At 37.8% G+C, this 13,266-nt stretch overlaps 1 long non-coding RNA gene across 6 annotated transcripts in view; it reads right to left on the bottom strand.

Annotated features, from left to right (window-relative positions):
* Positions 1–13,266, bottom strand: part of LOC108314593 — a 180,369-nt gene that overhangs the window by 129,800 nt on the left and 37,303 nt on the right. For 5 of the 6 annotated variants that reach the window (XR_001829557.2, XR_005202623.1, XR_001829556.2 and 2 more), the window contains one exon: positions 9,325–9,391. The exons of the other annotated variant lie outside the window; for it this stretch is intronic. This is a non-coding gene — a long non-coding RNA (uncharacterized LOC108314593). The remainder of the gene's footprint in view (positions 1–9,324; positions 9,392–13,266) is intronic. 6 annotated transcript variants of the gene reach the window in all.

Below are 13,266 nucleotides of genomic sequence, written 5' to 3'. Positions count from 1 at the left end.
AAAAAAAAAAAAAAAAAAACACTGCATTTCTCAGATAATAAGGCTTGAAAGTCAAAATTACTACTTTATCCATGGGCTGCAGAAAGCATGCTGCTTTAGCCAGCATTAAAAGAACCTTTACCTTTTTGTACCTCTCCATCAGGGTTCTTGGGTCTGAGTTAGGCACACTGTCAGTAAGCAGTAATATTTTAAAAGAAGTTTTTTTTTCCTGAGCAGTAGGTTTTAATTGTATGCTTAAAATACTCAACAAACCGTGTGATAAACAGATGTGCCATCATTCCGGTTTTGTTGTTTGTAGGGCACAGAGTAGATTTGATATAATTATTAAGGGTCTTAGGATTTACAGAACAATAAATGAACTGACTTCAACTTAAAGTCATGAGTTGCATTAGACTCTAACCAAGGAGTCAGCCTGTTCTTTGAAGCTTTGAAGCCAGGCTCTTTCACTTCTTCTTCTTTTTTTTTTTTTTAAATCATTTGTGTGTTCACTGGTGTAGCACTTTTAATTCCTTCAAATAATTTTCTTTGCATGCACATCTTTCTTAACTGTTTGGCTCAAGGGGCTTAGGTTTGGGCCTATCTCAGCTTTTGACATGACTTCCTCACCAAGGCTAATCATTTCTAGCATGTGATTTAAAATCAGAGTTGTGCAAAGCTTCCTTTTTTTTTTGGTTGGATACCTAGAGGCCATTATAGACATTGTAGGGTTATTATTGATCTAATTTCAACATTGTTGTGTGTCAGGGAATAGGAAGGCTTGAAGAGAGGGACAGAGACAGGAATGACCTGTTGGTGGAGCAGTCAGAACACGCACAACATTTATTCGTTAAGCTTGACATTCGATATGGGCATAACCTGTGGTGTCCCAAAACAATTACCATAGTATTATCTTAGTGCAAAAGTAATTGCGGTCTTTGCCATTAAAAGTTATGATGAAACCATAATTACTTCTGCTCCAACCTAATAATATCAAAGATCACTGATCACAGATCACCATAAAAGATATAATAATGGAAAAGTTTGAAATATTGCCAGGATTACCAAAATGTGACATACAGACACAAAGTGAACACATCTTGTTAGAAAAAAATGGTGCCAACAGACTTGCTATACATAGGGTTGACACAAACCTTCAATTTGTAAAGAATGTATTATCTATGATGTGTGATAAAGTGAAGTGTGATAAATAAGGTATACCTGTGCAGAGTTAGAGTCAGGACAGTGATTAACTTTGGGAATATTGATTAGAAAAAAGAACAGCATGACTTCTATAATGTTACTTGAGTTTTATTTCTTGATCTTGATGTTGACTGCACAGGCATGTACAGTTGTGAAAACTTACTAAGCTATACACTTATGTGCACTTGTCTGTATATATTGTACTTAATTTGAAAATGTGGGCCAGACATGGTGCCTCACACCTGTAATCCTAGTACTTTGGGAGGCCAAGGTGGGCAGATCACCTGAGGTCAAGTGTCCAAGACCAGTCTGAGACCAATCTGGCCAACATGGTGAAACCTCGCCTCTACTAAAAATAGAAAAATCAGCCAGGCATGATGGCATGTGCCTGTAGTCCCACCTACTTGAGAGGCTGAGGCACAAGAATCACTTGAACCCAGGAGGCACTGATTGCAGTGAGAAGACATCATGCCACTGCACTCCAGCCTGTGTCACAGAGCAAGGCTTTGTTTAAAAAAAAAAAAAAATACACAATATTTATTTCAGTATAGGGGACAAAGAACAGGCAACCTAGAAAACTGAATTGTATATTTCCTGGGGTGCATGCTTCCCGTTTTAGATACCTCTGCTTTAATTAGTGAAGCTAACCAAACTCTTTCAGCTTCTGGTCAGCCAGGAAGACATCTTCAATATGTGAAAATTCTCTATCAGGAATGCCTTACATCAGTTCCCAGTTGCTATAGCAACCACAGGGCACCTATTCTCCTTGAAAAGGAGTATGTTCCTCTTTCTGCCCCTTTCGGGTCCCTAATACATTAATGCTCACTTGGGAAAGTGATTTCATGCATGTGAACCTAACTTCTTGGATAAAAGAGAACATTTTCACAATGATGAACTTTATCTCTGCCTCTCTCAGCCCCGGATTCCTTACCTGTAAAATGGCCTTGTAAGGTCTTGTGAAGATTTACCACATTAAAATTTGATGAAGATGGGGCCTGGCAACTGTTGATCTTTAAGAAATTTAAATTCTCAGAGAAAATGTCCTGCTCTCTGAGTCAGTAGTTTCACATTTTGGCCTGATTCGGCCAATCACTATGGTGAAAACTTAAGAACATCACTAAATCGTTTTGTGTCTTCGTTACCGCAACTATAAAATGACCAGGTGGCCTTCAAGTCACAAAGTATGCACTTAGATGTAAATAAAGATGAAAAGAAGAATACAAAACTCTGCCAGCTGGTGAGTAAAGGTTCAGTTTATCCCTGCTGCATGATTAGAATTTTATGACTTGCTGGACACTTGCTTCCTTGGCTTTTCACTTTATTACAACAATTTCCTGTAATAGTATAATTTCCTGTTTTGTTCCTTGCCTTCCTTTTACCTTGCTTTACCACATTGTGTTGTGGGACCACGAAGTTTTTTTTTTATAAAAGGACTCTAAGGAGATCGTTAAGTCCTTTGTGACCTATTAGCTCTGCTAACAAGACACATCCTCTGACACACTGAATGAAAATTAAGGGAATAAGAGCAAATAAAAATAGGTTGGCCTATGTTGAAAGGTGCAGCATGGAGAGGATATTTTAGAAGGAAGGAAGTCAGCTATTACATTTGCAGACGCAGAGTAGAACAATAGAAAGCAATTGCTATTAAAAAAGGAACTGGAGATGATGCTATTCAAGAAAAATCTGGAATAACTTAAGCAGAAAAAGGTCTAGTCAGAACAACAGATTAGACCTTAAGCATAAATCTCCCTTTAGAGAATAATTAAGACTTCAAAGCAAGGAGGGACACTGTTAGAGATAGATGGGCACAGCTCCAGAAAATATATTGATGCCTATACTTAAATATTTAGTAATAATGCATATATGAAAAGACATACATAAAAGGTGTTGGAAGATATACAGAGATTCTATGCACTTTTCAAGACTCTGGGATGATTAGTACTAAAGAAACAAAAGACTATAAAACTGTTGATATGCAGCCTTTCTTATTTATTAATATTGAGACAAGAGCTGAGTAGAACTAAGATTAGACTATGTTAAAGACAGAGTGATGGATGAATATAATTGCAAAGAAGAAATATGAGACAGAGAAGAAAATGGGAAATTAGAGTTAGCTTTCAAAGACAATGAAAGTAACAAAGAGAAGCAGCCCAAGATAAGCATCCTTGTAGAGAAGAATAGGTAACAAAAATGCAGTTATCTTCATCTGGGAAAGGCTGAAAGGCCAATGCAAATGTTAGAACTGTCCACAGGAAAAATCAGGAGTGGGATGAGCTGGCCTAATTCACAGTCTGAGAGTGGTTGTTTTAAGCTTACTTTGGATAATCCAGCATATGAATACTATCTAATTCAGGTGCAGAAGTTGCTTTAACAAATGATAAAGATTGTTTTCAGAGAAATTAACTTTGTCATGTAAAGCAAGGATTTTGGGGCTGCTGGGAAAAGCTTATGAACTCCTAAAGCCGTATACTCCACCAAAGTACACATGTGAGACACCGGTAAGGGGTTTCTGAATATCCTGAATGCAATTAGAACTATTAGATGAAATAGTTCCTAGACCCATGGTTCTCAATCTGTATTATAAATATGAATCACCTTGGGATTTTTTTAAATGCAGATTCTCATTTACTAGGTCTAAAAGCCTGAGAATTCTGCATTTGTAAGAAGCTGTTAGGTGATACCCATACCCAGGTAATGCCCATATCTGGATGATGACACACTTTTTGTACCACAGTAAACATGCACATTTTAAAAGGGAAAAGAAACAGGAATAGCATGAGACATATATCAAATCATCATTAATTTTAGAGATTCAATTGTTCATTTAATTAAAAAAAGATAACTAAATACAATTCCAAACCTCCAGAAGGTCACCATCTATATGAAGACACATTACATTGTAGCTGTCCACATGACTAAGCACTACAGTAGAAGTATGATTATGGTGCTTTGGAGCACAGAGCCAGGGTGAGCCAGAAATGGGGGAAAAGAAAAAAGAAACAGCATAGAGGCAGGTAAGCAGTTTAGTATTGCTTAAGTGCAGAATTTATTTAGACAAGGCACGAAGATGAGGATGGATAGATTTAGATAAAGTTCACTAAAGGTCTGCTTCTCTATCCTAGAGGCATTTGAACATTATCTTATAAGTAATCTTAAGCCACTGAAGTGAACAAAGATGACATAATTGGACTTCTGTGTGTAAATAGCCATTCTTACCTATGGTGTAGAGTATGAGTTATGAGTGTGGTTGGGCCCAGAGATGGGTAAAGTATTTTACTAGCCCCATCAAAAAATAATGAAGACTTGAAGTAAATCAGTGGCCATCAGAATAAAGACGGCGGTGAGACTAAGGAATATGTATTTAAGCAAGCTGTCAGAGTACCGACCAATATTCCAAATGAAGTACTCCACAAAGAAACCTTAAAATAAAGAAAGAAGATTGTTTCCATGCTTATTCTACAGAAACCAAATTAACAGCGGTTCATATATTTTAACTTACGTCTATAATATGATGATCCGTTTTGAGCCAGAGGGTGATAATGGCAGAAAAATACATAAAATGAACTAGAATTTTAACATAAAAGAGCTAGAAATATCACATGCTATCCTGGCATCCTAAATGGAGGGACGGAAAGAAGCTGCCATTTTTTTTTTTTCTGCAGTCTAAACCAAGAAAAGCTTTGTCCTAAATATGCAAAGAAGGTGAAAGCCTACTTAAGCACTAACTATGGTACTTGAATTAACCATCAAACAATGAACAATGTGGAGATGGATTTAGAAAAAAGTATTACTACATAACAGTTGCTGCCCCAGGCTCCATTGATCTGAAAAGATATTTTTTAAAAACTTAAGGCCATGGCAGCAACCAAAAACTGTTTTCTATATCAGGCCTTTATTAATATCATCCCATGGAAAAGGTTCTTTTCAATTCTCCCCGAGAGGGGCTCAAAAGTAGCTTCTGAACAACTAACATAATTAAATTTACCATTGTGGATATGGGCCATGCAGTTTCATGTCCTGGCCCCTCATGTTACTGGCTGCTTACCTCTCTTCCTCAGTATTAGCTGCGGTTACATTCCTCCCTTCACTGGCATCCCAGTTACTTTCTCAGAAGTCAACACTTCTAATCGCTTTTAGACATTGCTAGGCCGGGCGCGGTGGCTCAAGCCTGTAATCCCTGCACTTTGGGAGGCCGAGGCGGGTGGATCACGAGGTCAAGAGATCGAGACCATCCTGGTCAACATGGTGAAACCCCGTCTCTACTAAAAATACAAAAAATTAGCTGGGCATGGTGGCGCGTGCCTGTAGTCCCAGCTGCTCGGGAGGCTGAGGCAGGAGAATTGCCTGAACCCGGGAGGCGGAGGTTGCGGTGAGCCGAGATCGCGCCATTGCACTCCAGCCTGGGTAACAAGAGTGAAACTCTGTCTCAAAAAAATAAAAATAAAATAAATAAAATAAATAAATAAATAAAATAAAAAAAAATAGACATTGCTGTTCGTCCCTCCATTTAGGATGCCAAGATAGCATGAGACCCCAGAACACACCTACTAGACTCATCTGGGTAAAAGGTGGGTGGATTCCCTGCCTTCTAGCACATGCAGGACTTTGCATACTCCTTTCTGCCACAGGGCTCTGCTCCCACTTGCATAGTCTTCATTTGCTTCCCATCCTGACTCCCACAGAAGATTTGCCTCTACGCTTATCTATGTCTTCCTGCCCTCTATTACCAGATTCAGTTCCTACTCCTACCTTTGGACCTTACCTACATAGCAAAATCCCATCTAAAACTCCTCTTATTGGAAATGATAGTGCTACTTTTGATTGAGAAAAGACTCAGTACTCAACTGAAATTACTTAAATGTATTAGAAAAGATAAATGCTATATGTAAGAAATGAGCAATGTCAGGCTAAGTTTGCTGAGTATTGTACTTCAAATGCAAGCTGAACCACAAGGACGTGGAGGCAGCAGTGAGGCATGATCATGCCACTGCTCTACAGTCTGGGTGACAGAATGATTCCCTGTCTCATTTAAAAAAAAAAAAAGTCAATGACTTCTTAAATAAAAAGTACAAAGTACATCTTTTCTTTCGGCCTTGGCTTTTGTGATATTAGACTCTTCCAGTTTCATTTCTGTGTGTTTTCTATTGCTGCCATAACAAAGAATCACAAATTCGGCAGGTTAAACACCCATTTAGTATCTCACAGTGAGTGGGTCAGAAGTCTGGTAACAGAATGGCTCAGCTGGATTCTCTGCTAAGGGCCTCACAAGGCAGGAATCAGGCTGAGGCTCTGGGGAAGTTTCTGCTTCCAAACCCATTACAGTGTTGATAGAATTCAGTTCCTTGTGATTGTAGGAACTAGTTTTCCTGTTTCTTTGACATATGATCCCCTTAGTCTCTACGTCAAAGGGGACATTTCTAATCCTTAGGCTTCAGATATCTGACTCCTCTTTTACTATCAGGCAGAAAATGAGCTCTGTTTTCCAGGGCTTATATGACTACATTAGGTCCACGTAGAAAATACAGGAGAAGCTCCCTGTTTTAAAATCAACTGATTAGCAACTTAAAATACATCTTCAAAGACCTTTTTGCCATGTAATATAACATATTCAAAGGAGTAATCCCAGGAGGTGAAGACCATGAAGGCCAACATTTTGCCTAACATTCTGTATCACTGCAACTCTTCCTTGGACTCCACTGTTAGGCCATCTCTATCTGTACTAAGGTTTTCAACCTTGACTGCATATTATGATTACCTGGAGAGCAATTTAAAAAATGGATGCCTCGTACTCAAGATCAACTAAAGCAGAATCTTTTAGGCGGGGCTGCCTCAGTGGGTTTCAAAAACTTTCCAGGTGATTCTAATGGCAGCCTAAACAGAACCATTGATCATTATTCTTTTCCTGAATCAGTTTATCAATTGATACACAAGCATTTAATCATCTTTGTAATAATAATTCTTCAGTCTGCATCTTTATCTCTAATCTTTCTTGCTTCATTCCAGACTCAAATTTCCAAAATGGCTACTGATGAGGAAATCAGTCCTTCTATGGTCAGTAGATCTTTGTGTCACATGTTCTAAAAATTTAAATCACAGCTAAAAAATATCTTTAATATTTTACTCTCCTAGGAAACTACTGCAACCTATTTTATAAACAAAATATTATTTATATGTGACCACTTTTGAACGTTTGCTAAAAGTCTTTTCAAAAAGGCTTTTGAACTTTGCTCACTCATAACAAAGTCTTTTTACCCTTCCCTGTTGAGTTGTCAATTGTTTTCCTATTTCCCACCTAAATATGGGTCACAAGGCCTTTCCTGCCTCTGGCCATGGAGCACTGCTCAAAGAAGTTTTAACATACACTTTTGTATATTTAAAAAAAAACAACAACATGTAAGTGTGATGTTCTAAGACACCAGGATATGATAGTCCCCAGATTTGGCTGTGAATACCCCATTCCTTCCTTGCTATAATGCCAGCCTTATGAACAACAGTTTCATTTAAATCCTGAACATGTGTTTTCATCCACAACAACCTAGAACAATTCAATATAGTTGTTCTGTAATGGCTTCAAATTCGACATATCTGAAACAAATTCACCAACTAATGATGGATTGCTCAATTGTCAATCCAGCCTTAACGACTAAAGATTTTCACCAGTGTAACCTTTCACAGAGCTCTCAGCTGAGCCAAATGTTAATTGGGGAAAGTGTGTGTGTGTAAAACACGTGTGTGTGTGTGTGTGTGTGTGTGTGTGTGTGAGAAACATATTTGATGTGCGTGTGTCTATATACATATGAATTACAAATATGTATATTTGGAAAATACTATGTAGCCAAGAATAGTAAGTCTCCTAGAAGGAAGCCATGAAAAGGCAGGATACAATACAGAGCACTGGTCTATGTAGTTCTTTAGTCTACAGTTCAGTAAATTCACCCCATTTTAAATTAATCTGCTTTTTATTTTTGGTACCAACTGTGGTAGAAAGATAATTTCTATATGATTCCTCATCCCATCCACATATCAGACTTTCTTTTTTTAGCCTTCAGTTATGCTTAAGGCTCTGCAAGGATAGGGTCCCTGCCTACCTCTGCAGCTGTATTTAGAGCCATTATCACCCTAACTCTCTGTCCTAACTATATGAATGTTCTGTTCCCCAAACACCCTAACTGCTCTCTCCACCTCTCTCTTCATCTCTGCTGATATTTCTGCCTGAATTTCTTTGTCCTGTTAACATCTGTATCCCTCAGTCTTAGCTTAAATACCTATCTTTTCTTCAGAGGGGTTTTCATTGGCTCCCTCCACCCGTAAAATCAAGTTAAGAGCATCACATTGCTTTTCAAATAGACCCTATTGTTTTGACCCTTATAGCATTATTCACAGTTTTAGTATAATTATTAATCTTTTATTGTGTGTCAAATGCACCACTAGATTACAATCAGTAAACTGTCAGGAACCATGGTTATTTTGTTTTCCTCTGTATACAGGGCCTTACCCAATTTCTAGTATTAGGTACTCTACTTATTGAATGAATAAATACATGAATGGAAGAATACATTTCTTAAAACATTTTTTGACCATCAAAGGTCATGTAGCTTGATAGAATAGTATTCTTTTTGTTCTCATATCTACTTTCTGATAATGGAAGGAGAAAATCTTAGTCATAGTACAGTGTACCTTTTGACCTAAATCCCATAAAATGTATCCAGTCTATATAAATATAATATTCAAGGGATATTGACTCTTCTGGTCAGTAGTAACCAGATTATATATTTCCATCTTTTCTATCTTGTAATAAAGTGTTGGTCATAGTCATCTGATCAGATCTGTGAGAACTATTGTGGAAAAAAGATCTATCATACACTAATATATGATTCCCTTTCCTCATCTCCCACTTGTTTTTACTCCAAAGAGTACACATAACCTTCAAAACTGCTCTTAATTCTTTCATGAGCAGTGATAGATACTTCCTGATGACAGTGATTTCTTGAAATCCAGTATTAAAAGATCATTTTCCTCTATGGAAAACATTATAATTGTTCTATCAATATTGGAAAAACTCATTCCGTTTTACTAAGTAACTCCCCTGAGGAATACTGTGGGGTCTTATCAGCCAATTATTTTCATTTGTGTTATTAAACTTACCTGTTGCTGATGTCCTAATTCATGTCTCATAAGCATCCTGGAATTGTCTATGTAGGAATTCAACTGGCTGTTTCAAAAAAAAAAAAAAATTAGTCAGGCTGGATTCACTGGAACAGGATTCCACTCCTATCATCTCCAAGCAAGAAAAGCCTTAAGTAGAGGACATAAAGAATTTACTAGATTCAAAGTTTTTATTAATTCTAAACTGGATATTAATAGTAATCTTCCCTCTATGAAAAGCAGAGTTTTTAACTCCAAAAAAATGGTTTTATTTCAACTACGGAATTTGTAGTCCTTCCATAAATCAGCATTACTATTCTGCACATTTAAGAATGGAGATCCAACTCTATTGTGGCTGTCCTAGTTGTAGTAAACCAACAGCTAATATCTTGGACTCAAGACTCCTCAGCAGAGCCATGTTCTACCTTCTTCCTAGGACAGAGAATTATGCAACAAGTTAAACCCCATGACACAGAGGCATTCACAACTATTCTCATTATTTCCTGCTCTCAGACCTCCAGGAATGTGTCCCAACACATGTGGACTCTGTATTCAGATATGTTACGCTGTCAACAGTAGAAAAAAGGAATGGAAGAGTTAACCAGAACCAGCAAAATTGGGGCTAAGGGAATTAACTTGGCAGTAGGGCTGGTCTTCAAGGAGAAGTATAAATTTGAACCTAGTTCAGACTTATGCTGATATTCAGAGGATACTACGTAAGAAGACAGAGCACTATAGGAAGAGTCTCTAGATAGTACCTATACTTGTTGTTGGGCATAATTTTGTCTGTAATTAGGTTAGTCCAGTTTGAAAGTGGCCTAAAAGAAAGTTCAGTCCCCAGGAAAAGCAGATTTACAGAAAAAAAGAAAGAGGATTAGAGTACTGGGTCAATGATGAGGAGGTTAAACCAAGATTACAGTCCCAGAAGCTAGACTGCACACCAGACAGGAAGCAGAAACCATGCACATGGACTAGTTACATATGTTGACCATTACTGGGCAGATTGCCCCTTAATGCAGAAGCAGGTGGCAAAGGGATTTGCCCAGGACACTAAAACTCAGCCTTGAGGCCACAGACAATTTCCAGACTATTCACTTATAAATTTGAACAGGTAAAGTACTCAGAAATTTGGTTTCTCCTCGTTCAGGGAGTTGCAAAATTTAACCTATAAGAGAAAGGTTGTTGGCGTTGGTGTTTGGACAAGACTGACAAAAAGCAAGAACTAAGTAATATATATCCATAAGAAAAATGAGGGTTAAGGAACTAGGAGACACTTTAATGGCTTTAGAATAGGAGTAATCATAGATTCTGTTCCATTAAAGTGGAATACATTCTTTCTGTGGCAGAGGTGTGTTGGGCGATTTTTTTTTTTTAATTGTACTTTAAGTTCTGGGGCACAGGGTACAGAACATGCAGGTTTGTTACATAGGTATACATGTGCCATGGTGGTTGGCTGTATCCATCACCCTATCATCTACATTAGGTATTTCTCTTAATGCTATCTCTCCCCTAGCCCTTCATCCCCTGACAGTCCCCAGTATGTGATGTTCCCCTCCCTGTGACCATGTGTTTTCATTGTTCAATTCCCACTTATGAGTGAGAACATGCGGTATTTGGTTCTCTGTTCTTGTGTTAGTTTGCTGAGAATGATGATTTCCAGCTTCATCCATGTCCTTGCAAAGGACATGAACTCATTTTTTAAGGCTGCATAGTATTCCATGGTGTATATGTGCCACATTTTCTTTATCCAGGCTATCATTGATGGGCATCTGGGTTGGTTCCAAGTCTTTGCTATTGTGAACAGTGCTGCAATAAACATACATGTGCATGTGTCTTTATAAGAGAACAATTTATAATTCTTTGGGTATATACCCAGTAATAGGATTACTGGGTAAAATGGTATTTCTAGTTCCAGAGCCTTGAGGAATCGCCACACTGTGTTCCAGAATGGTTGAACTAATTTACACTCCCACCAAAAGTGCAAAAGCATTCCTATTCCTCCACATCGTCTCCAGCATCTGTTGTCTCCTGACTTTTTAATGACTGCCATTCTAACTGGTGTGGGATGGTATCTCAATGTGGTTTTAATTTGTATTTCTCTAATGACCAGTGATGAGCTTTTTTTCATGTTTGTTGGCTGCATAAATGTCTCCATTTGAGAAGTGTCTGTTCATATTCTTCACCCACTTTTTGACGGGTTGTTTTCTTCCTGTAAATTTGTTTAAGTTCTTTGTAGATTTTGGATACTAGCCCTTTGTCAGATGGGAAGACTGCAAAAATTTTCTTCCATTCTGTAAGCTGCCTGTTACTCTGCTGATAGTTTCTTTTGCTGCATGGAAGCTCTTTAATTTAATTAGATCCCATTTGTCTATTTTGGCTTTTGTTGCCATTGCTTTTGGTATTTTAGTCATGAACATTTTTGCACACGCCTATGTCCTGAATGGCATTGTCTGGGTTTTCTTCTAGGGTTTTTATGGTTTTAGGTCTTATATTTAAATCTTTAATAAATCTTGAGTTAATTTTTGTATAAGGTGTAAAGAAAGGATCCAGTTTCATCTTCCTGCATATGGCTAGCCAGCTCCCAACACCATTTATTAAATAGAGAATTTTTTCCCCATTGCTTGTTTTTGTCAGGTTTGTCAAAGATCAGATGATTGTAGGTGTGCGGTGTTATTTCTGAGGACTCTGTTTCTCTTCCATTGGTCTATACATTTGTTTTGGTACCAGTACCATGCTGTTTTTGTTACCGTAGCCTTGTAGTACAGTTTGAAGTCAGCGTGATACCTCCAGCTTTGTTTTTGTTTGTTTGTTTGCTTGCTTAGAATTGTCTTGGCTATGTGGGCTCTTTCTTGGTTCCATATGAAATTTAAGGTGTTTTTTTTCCAATTCTGTGAAGAAAGTGAATGATAGCTTGGTAGGGATAGCACTCAATATATAGATTACTTTAGGCAGTATGCCCATTTTCACAATATTGATTCTTCCTAACCATGAGCATGGAATGTTTTTCCATTTGTTTGTGTCCACCCTTATTTCCTTAAGCAGTGGTTTGTAGTTCTCCTCGAGGAGGTCCTTCACATCCCTTGTAAGTTGTATTCCTAGGTGTTTAATTCTCTTTGTAGGAATTGTGAATGGAGGTTCACTCATGATTTGGCTCTCTGTTTGTCTGTTACTGGGGTATAGAAATGCTTGTGATTTTTGCACAATGACTTTGTATCTTGAGACTTTGCTGAATTTGCTTATCAGCTTAAGGAGATTTTAGGTTGAGACAATGGGGTCTTCTAAATATATAACCATGTTGTCTCCAAAGAGAGACAATTTGACTTCCTCTTTACCTATATGAATATCCTTTATTTCTTTCTCTTGCCTGATTGCCCTGGCCAGAACTTCCAATGCTATGTTGAATAGGCATAGTGAGAGGGCATCTCTGTCTTGTGCTGGTTTTCAAAGCAAATGCTTCCAGTTTTTGCCCATTCAGTATGATATTGGCTGTGGGTTTGTCATAAATAGCTCTTAATATTTTGAGGTCTGATCTGTCGATACCTAGTTTATTGAGAGTTTTTCGCATAAAGGGCTGCTGAATTTTGTCAAAGGCCTTCTCTGCAAGTATTGAGATAATCATGTGTTTTTTGTCTTTGGTTCTGTTTATGTGATGGATTATGTTTATTGATTTGCATATGTTGAACCAGCCTTGCATCCCAGGGATGAAGACGACTTGATTGTGATGGATAAGCTTTTTGTTGTGCTGTCAATTCAGTTTGCCTGTATCTTATTGAGGATTTTCACATCAATGTTCATCAGGGATATTGGCCTGAAATATTCCTTTTTGGTTGCGTCTCTGCCAGGTTTTGGTAGATAATGTTGGCATCATAAAAAGAGTTAGGGAGGATTCCCTCTTTTTCTATTGTTTGGAATAGTTGCATAAGGAATGGTACCAGCTCCTCT

Source organism: Cebus imitator, unplaced genomic scaffold, assembly GCF_001604975.1.
Source record: "Cebus imitator isolate Cc_AM_T3 unplaced genomic scaffold, Cebus_imitator-1.0 Scaffold157, whole genome shotgun sequence".
NCBI classification, from domain to species: Eukaryota; Metazoa; Chordata; class Mammalia; order Primates; family Cebidae; genus Cebus; species Cebus imitator.
This window is presented reverse-complemented; position numbering and strand designations above follow the sequence as displayed.